At 41.2% G+C, this 6,000-nt stretch overlaps 1 long non-coding RNA gene across 2 annotated transcripts; it reads right to left on the bottom strand.

Annotated features, from left to right (window-relative positions):
• Positions 1-270: 270 nt before the first annotated feature.
• LOC122552491 (uncharacterized) lies at positions 271-5,972 on the bottom strand. Of its 2 annotated transcripts, none has more exons than XR_006312410.2 (7): positions 5,846-5,972; positions 3,682-3,803; positions 2,793-2,869; positions 2,429-2,512; positions 1,555-1,611; positions 842-928; positions 271-461 (listed from the first exon to the last, which is right to left on the bottom strand). It is a non-coding gene; the product is annotated as an uncharacterized LOC122552491 (long non-coding RNA). The 2 variants fall into 2 exon arrangements; XR_015756978.1 differs by lacking the exon at positions 5,846-5,972 and adding an exon at positions 5,743-5,786.
• Positions 5,973-6,000: the final 28 nt, after the last annotated feature.

Genomic DNA, 6,000 nt, shown 5'->3' with positions numbered 1-6,000 from the left:
GGGAAAATGCTTTTGCCAAGAATTTAAGTCTTGGCTTAAATTTGGCTGCACCCAGTTCACTCGAATTAACATTAGTCACTTAAATGCTCAACTTTGCTGATCCAGGGACATAATTGCACCAACTTCAGTGGAACAACTGCAAATAGACTAGAAAAGTTTATTTTAAAAAAATTTATGAAGTTACATATACTATTGGTCAGACGGTCAATAGATTGGTCAAATAGTAATCAGCAAACCTTTTAAAAGAAAATCACAATGACAAAGTCAAACTACTTTTGCTTAAGTTTATTTCTTTTCTATTTGTTTCTAAAAATAGCATACTACAACATTTCACTCAATTGATCTTTACTTTGGGCAAAGAATGAGATTTTCTTCTTGTTCCAATCTACAATTCGAGGATCATCAGATCAGCCAGTCTTACGATGAGAGAAGACATAACTGGCCAAATGGTTCAGTGTAACCTGCAAACAGAATGGGAGGAAATGAAAACAAATGCGGAAAATACTAAAACAAATATCTTCAACTAAGTCACTTTTTTTCAAAAGTTAACACTTGCTTTCGTTTAACTTTTCTAAATCCCGATTTGTATTTAGTTCAGCTTTTTAGGGAAAAAAGGGATACTAATTATCACTGGACAGAAGATCGCAATGGTCCCTCAACTTTTACACACTGCAACATATCTGGACTGTACCCTCATTTCAACATATTGATCATCCTGCCCCTTACAGGGTCAGCTGGGTAGTTAGTGACAAATTTAATCAATGGGACAGTCATGAACATCTAGATCAGTCTCTCATTCACACTGACCTGCCATAAGGTAAAGTGAACAAAATACATTTACCTGACCAAACATGGTTAGCACTGCAGTAACTCTCCATGTAGTGTTCATGATAACATCATGTAGCCATATAACTTGTTATCCATATGCCTTGCAGGAGAACAAAACAAGAAGAATAAGCAACAAGCATAAGCTTAAGTTTTAATTTGTACATTTAAAAAAGAAACCAAATATCTGAAAAATCTAAATGACTGTTCATAATTATATCTAGCTTTGCTCACCTGAAGTCTAAAAAAGTTGCAAAACCTACAACAAAACTCAGGAATATGAATAGTAAAGGAAACATGCTACATCACACCTCAAAAAAGGGCTTGACAAATAAAAAAGGAATGGACTTGCAATGATAAAACTATGGCATCTACTCAATTTGAGATGAGAATCACAATTTTAACTTCTGATTGGCAAAGTGGCCCCACCCAGTTTTCTGGCTTCTGGAAATAACTATGCTAATTATAGCATTTGCAAATAGTTCCAAGTGCACAATAAATACTTTAAAACAATTTCTTGACATCCAAACCACCATTAAGGTAGAAACGTTAGCTCAGTAACAGCCTCTGAAGTTTCTACATATACAAATCTCAGAAAGGCATGAGACTCATCACAGCTAACAATGACTTTTGTAGCAGGTCAATTCTGCATTATACAATCTTTCAGAATTAAGTGTTTAAATTTAGCCAATAGTGATGCTAACATCACTAAAAGGTTTAAGTGCATACCTTTCCACATGGAGTGTTAACCAACATGTTTGATCTTCAATTTGCAAACTCCTAAACCTAGCAATTTGCAGACAGAGGAAAATCAAAGATATCAACATGCTTGAAGGAATGAAATGATTAAAAGTAAACAATTTTTAAAACTATAATTACTACAACATTTAAAACAAAATATACTTTTTACTTAACTACATGTCCTCAGTTTTTCAACATAATCATAAAAATTCATGATGTGAACAGCAGTGAAAGTGTTTTAATCACTGGACATGCATATTCATAACCATTTAACTTTTGCATTTGCAATTTTTTGGTAAAAGTAGAAACTATAGATGTCCAAAGCAGAAGTTTATGTTTAGCTGGGTGGCAGTAATTATATCTTTTAGTCAGAAAAAAAAGCTAGACGAGAATATAATAAAAGGAAAGCACTCATTAAGAGTGGGGGATACCTTTAAGGAAAATCCCATTTACTTTCATACAGGACAAGTGTCCAAGAATAATGCACACTACAGTACATTCACATCAATTTTAAAGATAGGAATCACGAGTATCATAACCACAACAGCAAAAAAATACAGAATTTGCTGTGGTTCTGTTCGCCGAGCTGGAAGTTTTTGTTGCAAACGTTTTGTCCCCTGGCTAGGCGACATCAGTGCTTGGGAGCCTCCTGTGAAGCGCTTCGCAGGAGGCTCCCAAGCACTGATGATGTCGCCTAGACAGGGGACGAAATGTTTGCAACAAAAACTTCCAGCTCGGCGAACAGAACCACAACAACGAGCACCCGAGCTACAAATCTTCGCACAAACTTTGAACAGAATTTGCATCACTGCTTTAATCCATATTGGTTTGTCTAATCTGTAAACTGCAGAGCTCATCTTACCTTTGTAGCATGTCCTAACCACAGGAAGCCGATTGTACGAACACGATTCACCCAGAGCTAAACAAGACATCCATTGTCAAAATTCTAAAAAGAGAATGTCAGTTGAGAAAGTGACTTGTGAACATACAAGGATATCTTATTAACAATCAGGAAACCCTCATATTTGCAGGACAGGTAGTCTTTTCCTTTCAAAGAAGAAAGGATAACTCAAATTGTGTGATCATGCTTTAATCATAGGGTAACCTGACTTTGGCAATTATCTCCAGTAGACTGTTAAATGCCAATCTACTGTAGACACATTAGAATCTGATTTTTTTCCTGCAAATTTGTTTTGTGGCATTACAAGGAAATAGTAAACACATACCTGGTTCATTTACACACCCCCAGGTTGTTCCACAGCTTTACTGCTTTGTCACATCAGGCAGATACAATGCAACTTAACTGCAGAGAAGGCAATGTTCACATTAAAAAGATGGCCAACAAAAAGTCACTTGCATTATCCACCATTTACAAAGAAAGCCAGAAATTAACCTAGTTTGATACCACCATCTTATCAAAATTCAAGCCAGCACATACAACTAATTGCAAGAAATGTTTGAAATCTTGTCTTTTGCCTTTTCATGGTGGTTTTGGAAGACAAAAAGAAAGAAGTGGGGTGTGTGTGGAAGGAATTCATGAACACCAGATTAAAAACAGTCAAGTTCAATCATTTGCTCCACTGAATGCCAGAAGAAAATCACCCCACATGAAAAGGTGGCCAGTACAGTTTCCACTTGAAATAGTTGGTGTTCGAGGCATTTACATAATGCCACCTTCTTCCTATCTTAACGCCACATTCCAGGACAGACCAGAACCTGATCAAAAACATAAAACAGTGCTGGAAAAGCACAGCAGGTCAGAGTATCAGAGAAGCAGGAGAACAGACATTTCGGCATAAACCCTTCATCAGAAATGTCAACTCCTGCTCCTCGGATGCTGTTTAACCAGCGGTGCTTTTCCAGCACCACACTCTTGACTGACCTCCAGCAACTGCAGTCCCCACTTTCTCTAAAAATGTAATATGCATAGCAAGCCAAAACAAGTTCATTACTGTTTCTTTCTGGGTTTGAGTATTTTACACTAGGTTAGTATTCTACACACCCGCCAAACTAGATTTGTTACATAACACTTCAAATCAAAATCAATTTCTAATTATTGCTAAAGTCTATCATGTGACGATCAGGAACTACCCAAAGCTTGTATGGAGATCTTACCAGCTGAGTGCCATTCTTTGATCCAACTGTCAGACGACCAGTGAAAGAGGGAGTGACAGGATGTCGCATTCCAAAGAAATGCATGATTTCTCTCATTCCTTAAGTTTTTACACAGGCTTTATCTATATTTTAAAAAAAAAAGTGTTACATATTTGAAGATTAAATATTTAGCACAATTAAAAATGCTCAAATTCTGAATCACAACACTAGCTCTAGCATGATACTGCAGATTTAATAGGCTCAGATTCTTCTATCTGTATTCATTCTCAGGCTGTTAGAAAGTAAAATGCTGCTACTAGCAGCAGTTACTAGCCAGCCCTAGCCAACGCTGGCTGTGTAGCATCGGTACTCCCAAACTGCTGTTAGGAAATAATGTTCTTTATACAGTATTTTATTCTCTTTACTAGACAAATTAGTAACTGACTGGATAGATGCAAAAAGGATATTCCCACGTGCTGAAGGCTAGAACTAGGACACACTATGACATCACTTCATCACAGCACTCGTTTGTTTCTTCTGGATGGAAAAACAGTTGAGTTCTCCTAGTTGAATTTCTGATAAAATTATGAAACTTGGTATGTTCATGATGGGGGGAGCGAGCTGCAGTTTGTCAGTGAAGTGCCATTGTTGTACATGTAGCAGAAAAGCAGAAGCTGAGCTCATGACATCTTTGGATTGTGGGAGGAAACCCACACAGACACAGGGAGCATGCAAACAACACACTCACCCGAGGCTGAAATTGAACCTGGGACCCTGGTGCTGAGAGGCAACAGTACTAACCAGAGTGACCATGCTACCCCAATACCACTGAACCACCACAACACGGTGGTTCCAGAGACATGTACACTAGAAATGACTACCTCCCCAGTTATTCTAGTGACATTTCATACAAGAGTTGAAGATTAACTTTAGATCCCAGGATCACCACATCCTGTCTCCTTATTGATGCAGGGAAGCTCCAGCAGATTCATCCTTTCAATGAAATGGGATGCATCATGGTGTACTGATGAAGACTGGGATGCTGGTTCACTAATTTCAGCAACAACTTTCAATTTTAGCTGTTCAGATCTTACTGGAATTCAGCAAATATGCCTTAATTCAGTTCCCTACGGTAATCAATTCATCATAATAGAGTTCAGATAGCACTAGCACTTTGCTACAAAGTAACCTGTCCTGCCTATCACAATCAAGTGAACAATCCAAGAAATCTCAACAATATGCATGAATATAGGGGGGGGGGGGGGGGGCAAGTAATACCAGAGCTATCAGATAACCGATCTTAACGCAACATCCCTCAAGTTTGAATACATGCAATCCCTATCCATCCTGACCAGGTCAAAAATCACATGGCACCAGGTTATAGTCCATCAGGTTTATCTGAGAGAAGTTTACTAGCTTTTGGAGCACTGCTCCTTCATCAGGTGGTACAGAGTTAGATCAGAGGCACGTAATTTATCAGGAAAAGACTAAAGGGTCATACAATTCATGCGAACAAACATAAGACGGCTCCTAAGTCTTTAATTGTGTCTAAGGTCTTCCTCCCTTACTAGCCACCTGATGAAGGAGCAACACATTTTCAAATAAAACCGTCTATAACCTGGTATCGTGTGAAGTTTGACCTTGCTGTCCAACACCGGCACCTCCACATCGTGGCAACCTGACCAGGTAAGGAGAAGTTAGTCAGTGGTTTCCAGCCCAAGCTGGGGAGAGCTCAGTCTCTTGTACCTTTCTCAGCACCTGGGCTCCAGAGGAAATTCCGCCTGCTGACTGCAGGGGGCGGCAAAGGGCAACTCCACCACGTGGGCCCCTGGCGCGCAGGCCGGGTCAACCCGCAGCCATCCGCCCCACCCCCCCCCCCACCCCACAGAACAGCTTGTAACCGCCACCGCCCCCGACGCTCTCGCTCACACCCCCAGCTCCAACACCGAGAGCAGTTTCGCCCGCACCCCCACAAGGATCCCCGAACATCCCCTCGCCACCACTTCCTCCATCCCCCGGGGCAACCCTGGATCCACAGACCAGGCAGAGACCGACAAACCTCCCCCCAACTTATCAACCCGCCAGGACTAGGGCATCGACTCGAGCTCCCCGCGGCTCCCTCTGAACCTGTCCCCGAGTCAGGGGAGGCCGAAACACCCCACCCGCTGGGGAGAGGGCCGGTTACCTCGGGACGCCGACAGGACGGTACCCGTCATCCGGAGGCGAGCACAACCTATGCTGCCACTCTCAGGCCCCGGCGACGGAAAGAAAGACTGATTCCCCGTGCCCGCCCCAATATAAACCGGTGTCGGCGGGTGGGCGGGGTTAACGCGGATGACG

Source organism: Chiloscyllium plagiosum, unplaced genomic scaffold (assembly GCF_037043375.1).
Source record: "Chiloscyllium plagiosum isolate Xiang-an unplaced genomic scaffold, Cpla_swu_hap1 HiC_scaffold_1, whole genome shotgun sequence".
Classification (NCBI taxonomy): Eukaryota; Metazoa; Chordata; class Chondrichthyes; order Orectolobiformes; family Hemiscylliidae; genus Chiloscyllium; species Chiloscyllium plagiosum.
The sequence above is the reverse complement of the archived record's forward strand: the minus strand, read 5'-3'. Positions and strand labels throughout refer to the sequence as shown.